We start from the raw sequence: 12,059 nt of genomic DNA, 5'->3' as shown, positions 1-12,059 counted from the left end.
TCGAATTGGGAACTAAAAACGATAGAGGAGAAAGTCCCATAGAAATCTGCCAAGAAAAGAATATGGTAATTGCCAATACTTGGTTTCAGCTTCCTAAGACAAGACTATACACATGGACGTCTCCTTCACATACAGAAAACCACATTGTCAGAAACCAGATAGACTTTTTACTCGTAAATAGCAGATATAAAAACTCTATAACCTCAGTTAAAACTTATCCTGTGTCTTAATTAGTGATTTTTGCAATTTTTTTTCTAAAAAACTACTAAATAAATTACAATTCTATAAAAAGCTTTATAATCTTAAAACCTTTAAGTATAAGTAAGAATATTTTGACAAGGATAAGTGGTTTCTATCTATCGTTTCTATCGTTGGTTTTGGCGAAGTACCCAAGTTACTCCTCCAATTATATTAGATATGTAGATAAAAAACCAAAATATGAATCTGGAAAAAGCTAATAAAAACATTAATTTTGTATAGGTTAAAGCACATATCGGTCCCAAAAATAACGAGCATATTGATAGGTTAGCGAAAAAAAGTGTTAAACATAGTTTGATTAATAAACATCCTGTAAGTTTTTGTGATGCAATCGGTTATAATAAAATGAAATTCCTCACAATTTGGAGCGAATGTTTGAATATATAAAAGCAAATACCGAAGAAAATGTGGTTCCAGCCATATAATTATTTAAGAAAATATATTACAACTATAACACGTTTTCGATTTGGCCACACCTGTTTTTCCACTCACTTGTATAAAATTTAGAACTATGCTATGCTGAGAATGCTATTTTTTTAACGCTCTGCATCTTTTCTTAGTTTTTCTTTTTAGTTCTGCTAATTAGCTTCATTATAATTGGATAGTATTGACTGTCTTTCTTTGGATTTACCTCTCGCTAGATCTTGACATTCCTCATTGAACCATTCTTTAATTTCTTTAGTTGTGGTCTCATATCGAAGCACTTCTGTGTTTGTTTTTTGCACTGTGTATTTCATCATTTCATATTCGTTTATACTTCTGTCTTCAATTCTTCTTTTGGTAACCCCAATTGTATATGAACCTGATATTGTCTCATTGTTTTCATCTATTACTTTGCTCTTGAAATATCTCGAAATAATTTTTCGTAATGTTTAAACCCGTTTTTATTTTTCCTATACTACTGCAAAATTTATTCTTATCAAGATGCAACTAGAACCACCTTTCACCCCTCATATGGTCCTGACTTTTGTAATTATCTGTTAATGCTGGGAGTTTGATTGTGAGCTTCATCGGATGTTCATAGATTTTAAACAAGCATTTGATAGAGTATGCAGGGCCAGACTGTAGACAGCGATGCAGAAACTAGTCAGATTGATACGGATGTGTATGGAACGGTTACGATGTAAGGTGAGAGTTGGATAACAATACTCGGAGACATTTGAAATAAACAATGGACTAAAACAGGGAGATGCACTTTTACCACAACTCTTCAACTTAGCTTTGGAACACATAATCCGAAGTGCAGGAATCGAAAAACCGAATACAGTATTTCATCGAGAAGGATCAAATTTACTACTGGCATTTGCAGACGATATCGATCTAATAGGAAACACACGATTAAGGATGAAGGAGACTTTCGTGAGGTTCGAGAAGGAAGCAGAGAAGATGGGGCTCCAAATCAACGAAAACAAGACGAACTATATGTATATGAGCGGCAATAACCAAAGCAGAGACAGAATCGGTCAGAACATCACCATCGTTAGAGAATTCAAGTATCTTGGAACAACAATAACTGAAGACAATAACTTATCACAAGAAATAAACAACAGGATCCAGACCTGCAACATATGTCTTTTTGCCCTCCAAAACCTTATAAAATCAAAACAACTAACAAAACGTACAAAGATACAGGTCTATAAAACATTCATACGACCCGTTGTGATGTATGGAAGCGAAACGTGGACGATAACAAAAGCAAACGAAGAGAGACTATGTGTTTGGGAAAGAAAAATCTTAAGGAAGATCTTTGGCCCTGTGCTGGATGAAGCATCAGAACAATATAGGATAAGAACTAACAACATCATAAAAGAAATAAAGTGCAGAAGACTCCAATGGGCAGGACACCTCAGAAGACATTCTGACGAACAAACAGTAAGACTGGTGTGGGAGGAAGTCCCAACTGGAAGGAGACTACGCGGACGCCCTCGTCTCAGGTGCGAGATAATATATCAGGAGACCTAAATACTATGGGCGTGGAGAACTGGATGGAGGTTGCTCAAGACAGAAAACAGTGGACAAGAAAACTTCCTCAAAAATTTAAAACCATTAATTCAACTACAGCTTTTAAAAACCAAGTTAATGAGTACCTAGTGACCATCTGTCCTTATACATTAGGTAAATATTACGAGAGTGTATCTGTGAATACCCAAGCTGCAACATAACCAAATTTAATATTATTTTAATTATATTACGATGTCTATATTGTACGTTTTATATGTATATTAAGGTTTTAAATATTTTTAATGTATTGTTCCATTTTTTGTAATGTTTAATATTTATAATTTTGTACTTTCAACTTGCTATAAACCTTATTGTAACGTAGTCAAATAAACTATCCATCTATCTTTCTTTGTCTTATTCTTAAAAAACTCATTCTATAGGCTTAAACTCTCATCTATAGGCTTAAACTTTATAACCGTCTTTTTTACCTGCTTTATAACGTAGAGTTCAGTTCCCATTTCTTACTTGTTAAGTAAAAAACGCAAAACTCTAGACGGCGACAGCCTAAATTATTTCTAAATAACAGTCGCACCTCTACATCTAGGCAGGTGAGTCTTGAAACATGTCGATAGAGACAGCAAACGGGAAAATGGGAAAATTGTTTTTAGTTTGAAAACACTGTCGGAAGCGAGGGCTTTTCTCTTTACAAACTTTGCACAGATGTGATAATAAAATTAGGAGTATGTTGTAGGTTCAGTCGGACAGCAAAATCTCTTTCTGCGTATCGAGGAAATCCCTGATAAAACTATTCGCGTTAGTTAAGTACACAAATTTAATCAATCCAAATAAGTTAGTTAATTGGAGTGGATTTACGAAGTTGAACAAATAAGAGAGTTGTATTTATTAGTGAAAGAATTATAATTATTATAAAACTGTTGCAAATTAAAGGTATTACACTGTCACATTAAAATAAGAAGTAAAGCAAAGAAATACAAAGGAAAAAAAACAGAGGCCTTTTTTCTGGAAGCGTCTGTTCCACGTCGAGTGAACATTTTCTTTTAACTATTATACAAGTTCTTGGGACTTTGCCCCCTTGCATTTACTATGCAACCCTCGATTTTACCATTTAATGTAAGATAAAGGATTCTATATCGGTCTCCTTTAAGAACATGTGCTAGTTATGATATCTTAATAGTTTTAAATGATATAAGGACGGCATTTGCTTTATTTAATACTGCTTTGTTGGTCTGCTTAGTTGTCCAGGTTACTCGAAGCATTCTTCTATGCAACCACATCTCGAATGCGATTGCGATTGATCATATATAAGCCTTCACAGTCCAGGTCTCGGTACCATATAACAATATACACCAAATATAACATTTGTTGCGTTCTGCACATACGATGACCTCAATATAACAATTGGGGTCATCCTAAAGGGGGAGGGAATGATATTCTGTTCAATCTAGAACTCGCTGGTTTCCCCATTTCGGATTGGGTATGTATATTCAAATAAAGAAAAGAAATGAAAGCCAGTGGACTGCATAAAACTCTATTTTAAAAAGAGGTGAAATTAAACATAAATATACATAACCCAATATACAATTATAAATAAAGAAGGATATAAACTTAAATATTAGTTAATATGAAACAACATCAAAAAGATAACCATTTACAAATCAAAACAAAGATGTTGATGAATAGGTTTTAAGAACACATTAACAACAAAGAAATTTAAGATTTCGATTGCTGTGGTTGAGTATGATTAGAAATAAAGCATAAATTGATATTAAACGTTAACGAGTGAAAAATATGCGCACATATAATAATATACGTAATTCGTGGTAAAATGAACAAACCTTGTTAATAAAGTTACACAAAATGCAATCAAACATAACATATATGTATTATATTAAACTCAATTCAAAGTGTATATTCAAATACAAATACAAATATTAATAAACTCAATTCAAAGTATAATCGGTAATGACAAAATACAAAAAAATAAGAATACAGTAAATATTACATAAAACAAAACAAATGCAAAATGTCCAATTGACAACGTTCAATCGCGATCGCGGCACAAATGCGATAAAGTTCCAAACAAATATCAAATAAATATACCAAATGCACGTAATTGATATATGCAGCAATGTAATTTTGGCAACAAATATTATAAGGTGTACTTTACCCCATAAAAAGATAGCATCACAGCTATCGCAAATTGTCTTCAGCGACGCACAGGAACCACACAAAATTGATAATGCAACCTTATTGCATTTTTACGCCAAAGGACCGATGCCAAGTACCTCAGGTACCTTTAACCCAAACGCTCATACACATATGTGTGGTTTGAGAGATAAAACTCGACTCTGTTTTTGTAGATGCTTCGCTTATCTCAAATACACATCTGTGCCATTTTGCAGATGGCTCGTCTTATAAATTAGTAATTTTTAACACAGATGCATCCTTGTACATGGAATCTTGATATACGGGGAGAATCAAAACTACCACAAAGTCTGTTAATATTATATAAATGTTTATATATCGTTGCGAAACCGCAACAATATTTGATCATTCTTTGACGTAATTTTAGAGTTAAGTTGTGGTTACAAAAAAATGATTTCTTGGGTTGGATATAGTTTTTCTTGCAAATCCTATTTGAAAATTAAATCCGAGTAGATATTTAGTAATAGAAGGAATATAACGCATCTGTGTCTAACGCCTTAAAATGTTAAAGTCTTTAACATTTCCGTTAAGACCACGAGCCATTCTCTCTCCTGATGTCACCCAATATTTCTTCGAATTTTATAATAATTGTTAAACTGTTTGTCCTTTGTCTCGTGTTGTGTAAATGTATCAGTTAATGTTTATGACATTCACCACACTGTTGGATAGCCTAATTTTGACGAAATGCCCCTGAAGATGCTCTAGGAGCGAAAGTACTTGAGCAAGATTTAATAAAACTGTGCTCGATATCTGCCTTTTATTTGATTTAAAAAAATTATTTTTAAACTATTCAAATCTTTTGGTAATGATTTGGGTTCTAAGAAAAATGTAACCTTGTCATCTTGTATGATTTAACTTAAAGTTATCTGCAATGTTGTAGGTAATATAATTTATCTAACGGTAGATATGGTCTGTAATCAACAACATTATCGCAAATTACGGTGATGTAACTGGCAATAACGCCATTGTGCAGGTAGCAATTTTATTGTCTGTTATCTGTACGTCAGTTACATAAGAGCACTTACAGAGGTATCATAAAGCAGAGAACATAATTGTTTGTAGTATTAGTGTATAGTGTAACTAGTGAAGGAGCTTTCACGTTTACTTTTTGTGAATTCTAAGTAATTTAGTTTAATTCAATTTAATGATGAATAATAAATATGACTGACAGTAATATAGTGAACTGTATATCAAAAAGAAACGTCACAATTTAACACCCGAAGAAAAAAACTATGATCAGAACTGTGTTCGAGGGACTTAGAGCCAGAAAACAAAATATGAATGTAAGCGATATGGTTACATTATGTATATTTTGACAAAAGTTTCCGAAGCTAGTGTGTACAGAGACGATGTACACCAAATGGGAATTCAACCGCGATGTACACCAAATCTTCTTGAACTTTAAACAAGCTTACGATTCTGTTAGCAGAGAAGCATTGTGGGAGACCATGGTAGAAATAGGAGTACCTGGAAAGCTGGTACGATTAGCATAGGAGAGCACAGAAAACGCTTCCGCATGGATCAAAATTGGCAGCACCACGTCGGAGGAATTCCTCATTGACACCGGGCTTAGATAAGGAGATCCTTTCACCCCCCTACTATTTAATTTTGCACTGGAACATGCGGTAAGGAAAGCTCAACCACAACTGACAAACGGATTTTCCGCCCAAGGATCAAAAATATTATTGGCGTTTGCGGATGATGTGGACATAATTGCACAATCCACCAGAGATGCAAAATAAGTTTTCACTCTATTCGAACACGGAGCCAAGGAAGTTGGTCTGAAGGTCAACAAGGACAAGACCAAGTACATGGTGGATACGAAGAACCCAAGACCAAGGGTTAGACAAAACGTAACAATCAATGAATACAACTTTGAAGTCATCAAAGAATTCAAGTACCTGGGAACGATCATAACATCTGAAAATAAATATGAAAAGGATGTGGCAGAAAGGATCATTGCTGGAAACAGGGCATATTACTCATTAATGACCTTACTTAAATCAAAAATACTCTCAATACCAGCAAAAATAAGAGTATACAAGACAATAATTCGTCCCACAATAACGTATGGAAGCGAGACATGGACTCTGAACCAGCGGGAAACGTATAAATTACTGGTACTGGAAAGAAAGATACTGCGGACTATCTATGTACCTTGCAGAGAAGAGACAATAAGAGAATGGAGAAGAAGATACAATGATGAACTCCAGAAAGTATATGGAGATGAAAACATAGTATGCTACATTAAAGCAAACCGAATAAGATGGGCGGGTCAAAAATAGTGATTACTCTGATCTGAAATGACACATTACTTGGAGTATAGATCACTTTTTCTTCGACAAATTTGCCGGTTTCTTGACCGACTCAATTAAACACGACTGCTTCAATCGCCCATATTTTCATACCTAAAACTTGAATTCACTTCGACATTCCTAATCGTACTGGCATCTACCGTCCCTCACCCCGCGTATCAAGTTCAAGGGGCAAGCAGACCGGAATTGTCGTCAAACCTTCAAATTATATCGTTAAATGACCTTTAATAATTCTCAGCTAAAATCTAAAAACTAACGCATACAAATAAATCTAATCATATTTAACGTCATAGTGGTAACTGGAATTTAGAATATAAACACGAAGACTCGACAATATTTTATACTTGGCTCAGGGGCGTACTAGAAATTTTTTTATTATTTGAGTATAAGATAGTTTTTAAGGAATTTTCTGCATGCTACATTGTTAGTTTTTATTCGAACATATTTTTTATATTTTATAGAAATAAATATTCAGTTAAGGTGACCCATTTATAACTAGTACTGTTTCGTATCAAGAATTGTTTAAGCACTTAAATTTCAGTTTTACCTGTGCTTAAAGTTTCTAGAGGACCCTTTTTCTAATCCCATGTCATTAAATCTCTCCTCTCAATCCCGCAAAGGTAACCATTGAAAATATGGGCGACTACGGACTCCCCACGCTACCTAGATTTTAATGGGTTCAGTTTTATAGAAGGATTAAAAGCGACTACGAACTGCCCCACGCTACCTAGGTACTTAGATAATATTTTTGTGAACATATATAGTTTTTATTTTACTTTATTGTATTCAAAAAGAAACCCAATTCCCAAAGCATGACCGAAAATTTTAAATGATTAAATAATGAAACTATAACAATATAATCGAATAAAGTTTATTTATAAATCTACATTAACTTATATACAATAACAAAAACTGCAGTTAAACAATAACAATGCTTAGTTCTAATGGCTAATTAGTGATTAAAATAAGTAAGAGTGAATACTATATTTTAGATTTTAAAAGTTAGCTGCATTATAATTGCAGACTGACTTAACGAAGTGTAATTTAGTAATGTTTTGATTAAAATAATATTCATTTAGCCTATTTTCAATAAAATCAACTTTTCTTTTTGCCGTTTTATCAAGTTTTTTTTTCGAATCTATGTGCAGTTCTAATTTTCACATATACTTCTGCTTGAAAATTTAACAAAATGTCTGTAAATTTAAATATGTCAGAATGTGATTTATAAAAACATTCGTTAAATTTTGAGTGAAATGATTCACATGCGTTTGTAGTAAATATAAGAGATGATGAATTTGAAGTCCACATGTAAAGTGGAAATGTTGAATCTTCCGTTAAATAATTATCAACTATATAGGTAAAATCACAAACTTTCAAAACTCTTCTGGCATAATATTAAAAAGTTCATCAGAAAAAAAGTCACCAACATCATTTGGATCTAAATAAGAAATGCCGAAAAACAATTTTAAATCTTTTCCAATAACAATTTGATTTTTATATTCCGAGGAAAAACCTAAATTTGAATTTTTCGGTACCAATTTTGTGTTAACTGAAATTTGCAACAAAAAATAATAATGTCGGCCCACACTAACTTGGCTACATTTTGAATTGCTATTTCAAAATCAGAAATTATTTGCTTCGGTTTGAAATTTAAATTTAAATCTGTACATTGTTATTAATGTATCAAAAGTACTTTTGTACGATTGCTGTGATTTATTTGTTAACAAACAAAATACTAGAGGAGCATAAAATCCATTTTTGTAGCCATGTATAGTAAACATCTAACAAAAATATTTAGAACAGTATTGAAAAGTTTCATCTACATACAAAGAATCTACATTACACAAAAAGTAGAGATTTGTGAAACAACTAAAAATTGCGGAATTATTTTTCGTAGATAATAAAAAGTTTTCACCTGTATTTGTTTATAAATCTAAGTTCACTAACACTTGTAGAACTTCTTCCTGTGACTTGGGCAATGATGATGTGGATTTTCGTCTTGCAGCATAGATATTCCTTCGAACGCAAGAAATGTCTTTCGTCGTCAGCGTTAAATTGCTGAAATTTTCGTTCCTCAATTCTTTGTGGACAATCTTTTAAGGTCTTTCACATATATCTTCTACAGATTTCCTCTTTGTAGAATAATTAAAAATTTGCCGGTCAACGTGGATATCTGGAGCATGAGTATGCTCTACCGATGCTTTCTCAAGAATAGCGTAATTTTCATCACCTTCCTTTGTGTACACTTTTTGTTGACACCCTTTTTTGATGCATCGCCATCTAACTTTTCCATCTTTGGAGACATGGGCCTTTGAATATTTATATTCATTAATTAGTAATAAAAGTTCTCCCCTTTGACTAAACATAGTCGTTGGATTCGCCATTTAAAAGTAAAACACTAACAGACAAAACTATACCGTAATACTTGCAACTGAAGTGAATAACTGAAAATATTTATGTTCTTACTTTCAACTTTAACCAAATTTGGAATTTCCGGTCATTAAGACTTAATCCCCAACTTTCTCGGCGATGGGGCAGCAGGTACTTGGGATTAATGGGCCCAGATAGTCGTGGGGCAGTTAGATAACGCCGGAAAATATTATAGATAAAGTCACGTTGAGATGGCAGTGTACGGATATAGGATAACAGCGTTGCCAATTCTACTGCCATTGTAAGTTTTGCTACTTTTGTAAAATAAGCAGGGCCAAACTCACGGTAAACTAAGATATGTTTAGGTAAGCTAAAGTTGTTAATAGAAAATTCGTGAATGAAATAAATGGTAATAATTCCTAAAATGCTTTTATACATAATACCGCAGTTAATAGGGAAAAAAATATGAAAAATATTCTACAGGTTTTTTAATGTTCTAAACGGTAGATAAGGGATAACTGATGATAATTCCTTGAAGAATTACAGCCAATTTTGCTTTGTTTATTTTTTAAAGAAAGATGAAGTTTGGAAAAAATCATTTTTTTGCCTATTTTGTTCCTCGTGCATTTTAGGGAAAAATGTTTCAAATAAATGTTGCAGATCTTAAACAGTTTTTTAATTTTTTAGTTTGTAAATTAAAATACATAAACAAATGACTGAGATAATTGCAAAAAACCCCTAATCGAGGCCCCTAGAACACAAGGGTGTAAGTGCAGTTGCTTATCACTTAGCAACTGATATCTAACAACAGGCACGTACTTTTGGCTTCAAACTTTCTACATTAACAACAATAACACCATCAAAAATTACATGTCATTGAAAACATGCTAAAAACTGAAAAAGTGCTACCTAGGTTTTTAAATTTATATCGAACTTTGAACAAAGATTTTTCAAAACTTTGTTTTTGGCACTTACACCCCTTGTGTTCTAGGGGCCTCAATTGTGCACTAATTTATTAAATGTTCATAACTTTATTTTTTGCATAATGACGTCTAATATAACTACTTGAAATTATGTCGATTAATGAGTTATTTAAGTGTGCTACATTTCAACCAGATCAACTAAATATTTTATTACCTTTACTGAGAAAAGAATACCCCCGAATAACAATTTTCAATCATCTTCATTTTCATAATCTAGTTCATCTTCAGAGTCATCGTTTAATGAAATTCTAATAGGTTCAATGTCATCTTGAATGTTGTCTACTGTCCAAAAATTATTCTCCAATTTTATAACATGGTTGACGTAATTTTTCCAATGTCCATTGTTCTGTACTTTATCATAACCTTCATAAATCAATGTTTTAACGTCGTTTTGTTTGAAACTTGAACTCTTAGAGGACACGTACCGTTTCACTTCACTCCACACCATTTCTATTGGGTTCAGTTCACAGTGATAAGGCGGAAGTCTTAAGATATGTACATCTACACGGCATTGTTCGTCACTGTGATTCCTGTATTTTTCACCAATACAATCAATTTTGTATTTGTCATAAATATTTTTAAATACATTAGCAGTTTCCAGAAGTTCATTTTTTAAGTAATCTTCTTCAAAATAAATGTCCTTTTCATAGAGCCACTCCTTAATTTGACGTTTCACCCAATATTGTTTGGGAAAATTTAATTTCCTAGAGTGATAAGATGCATTGTCCAAGATAATGACATTCTTTTTATTTTTTGGGAGATTCGGTATTAACATCTCTTCAAACCATTTTTCAAATAGATCTCCGTCCATCTCTTCATGGTAATCTTCAGCACCTTTTTTGGCAAGAAAAGTGATGTCAGCACCTTCAACAAATCCGTCTTTGTTTCCTGCATGGACTAAAACAAATCTTGGTCCTTTTCCGGTCGGAGTTTTTAAACCTGTGGTAAGTCCATTTACGAAAGCCTGTCGGCTATTTTTTATTGTTGTATCTTGCCATACTTGCCCATTGGTTATTCCAGTATTAACCCATGATTCGTCCATATAAATGATATTGGCTCCTTCGTTCCTCAGTTTCTTTATTTCCCGGAGATAGTGACGCCTCCAAGCAACTATTTCTTGTTTTTCTATTAATATTGAATTTCTACCTTGTTTGCCATATATAAAACCCATGTCGTGCATTAGTCTTCTCAACGTACTCTTGGAAAAATTCGGAAGATGCTCCATTTGCTTAATTTTTTCTAGTACTACGTCAAGGGTTGGAGGAATATTGTCCATAAAAAAACCGTGCACTACTTGTCTTATTCTAGACCGAGTTGCTTCATCATATCTATTCTCACGACTATTCAAATAACCGGTTCTTTTTTTTTCTTATAGGAGTTACGAGTGGACCATTTTTACTTTCACTTCTATATCGGAATATCGTTCGCTCAGAGACTCCAGTCATAGCAGAAACTTCCCGCACTATTGTTGATACACTTTTATCATTATTACTGTTTGATAAATAGTTAAAAACATTTAACACTATTTTTTTGCATTCACTATTTAACAAATTACCGTTTTTGAATTTTATTACACTCGCGGCCATTTTGACACTGACACGACACAAACGTCTGATATCAACTGAAAATTCTTTTAATGACTCTCAAGTATTTACCTGAATTTATAATTGCTGGCATTAGACAATAATTTTGAATTTATAAATAGGTATATTTTTTTAATTCTAAATTATTTTTTAATGTCTGTAACTGTAAATGCAGGTAGAGAAAGTGTGTCATTAAAAGGACATTAAGATCAAAAACGGATTATACAAATAATTATTTCATTTCCACGAATTGTAAACAATTTTGAACAGAAGATATAATTCCGAAAAGACCAGATTTCCGAAATATAACTTTCTATTTTTAAAATACCAACAGAAAAATTATATAATTAAAAAAATGTAGTATTTTTCCGTTTCACATTCAT

This window comes from Diabrotica undecimpunctata, chromosome 4 (assembly GCF_040954645.1).
Source record: "Diabrotica undecimpunctata isolate CICGRU chromosome 4, icDiaUnde3, whole genome shotgun sequence".
In the NCBI taxonomy this organism is placed as follows: domain Eukaryota; kingdom Metazoa; phylum Arthropoda; class Insecta; order Coleoptera; family Chrysomelidae; genus Diabrotica; species Diabrotica undecimpunctata.
Note: the sequence above shows the minus strand (reverse complement) of the source record.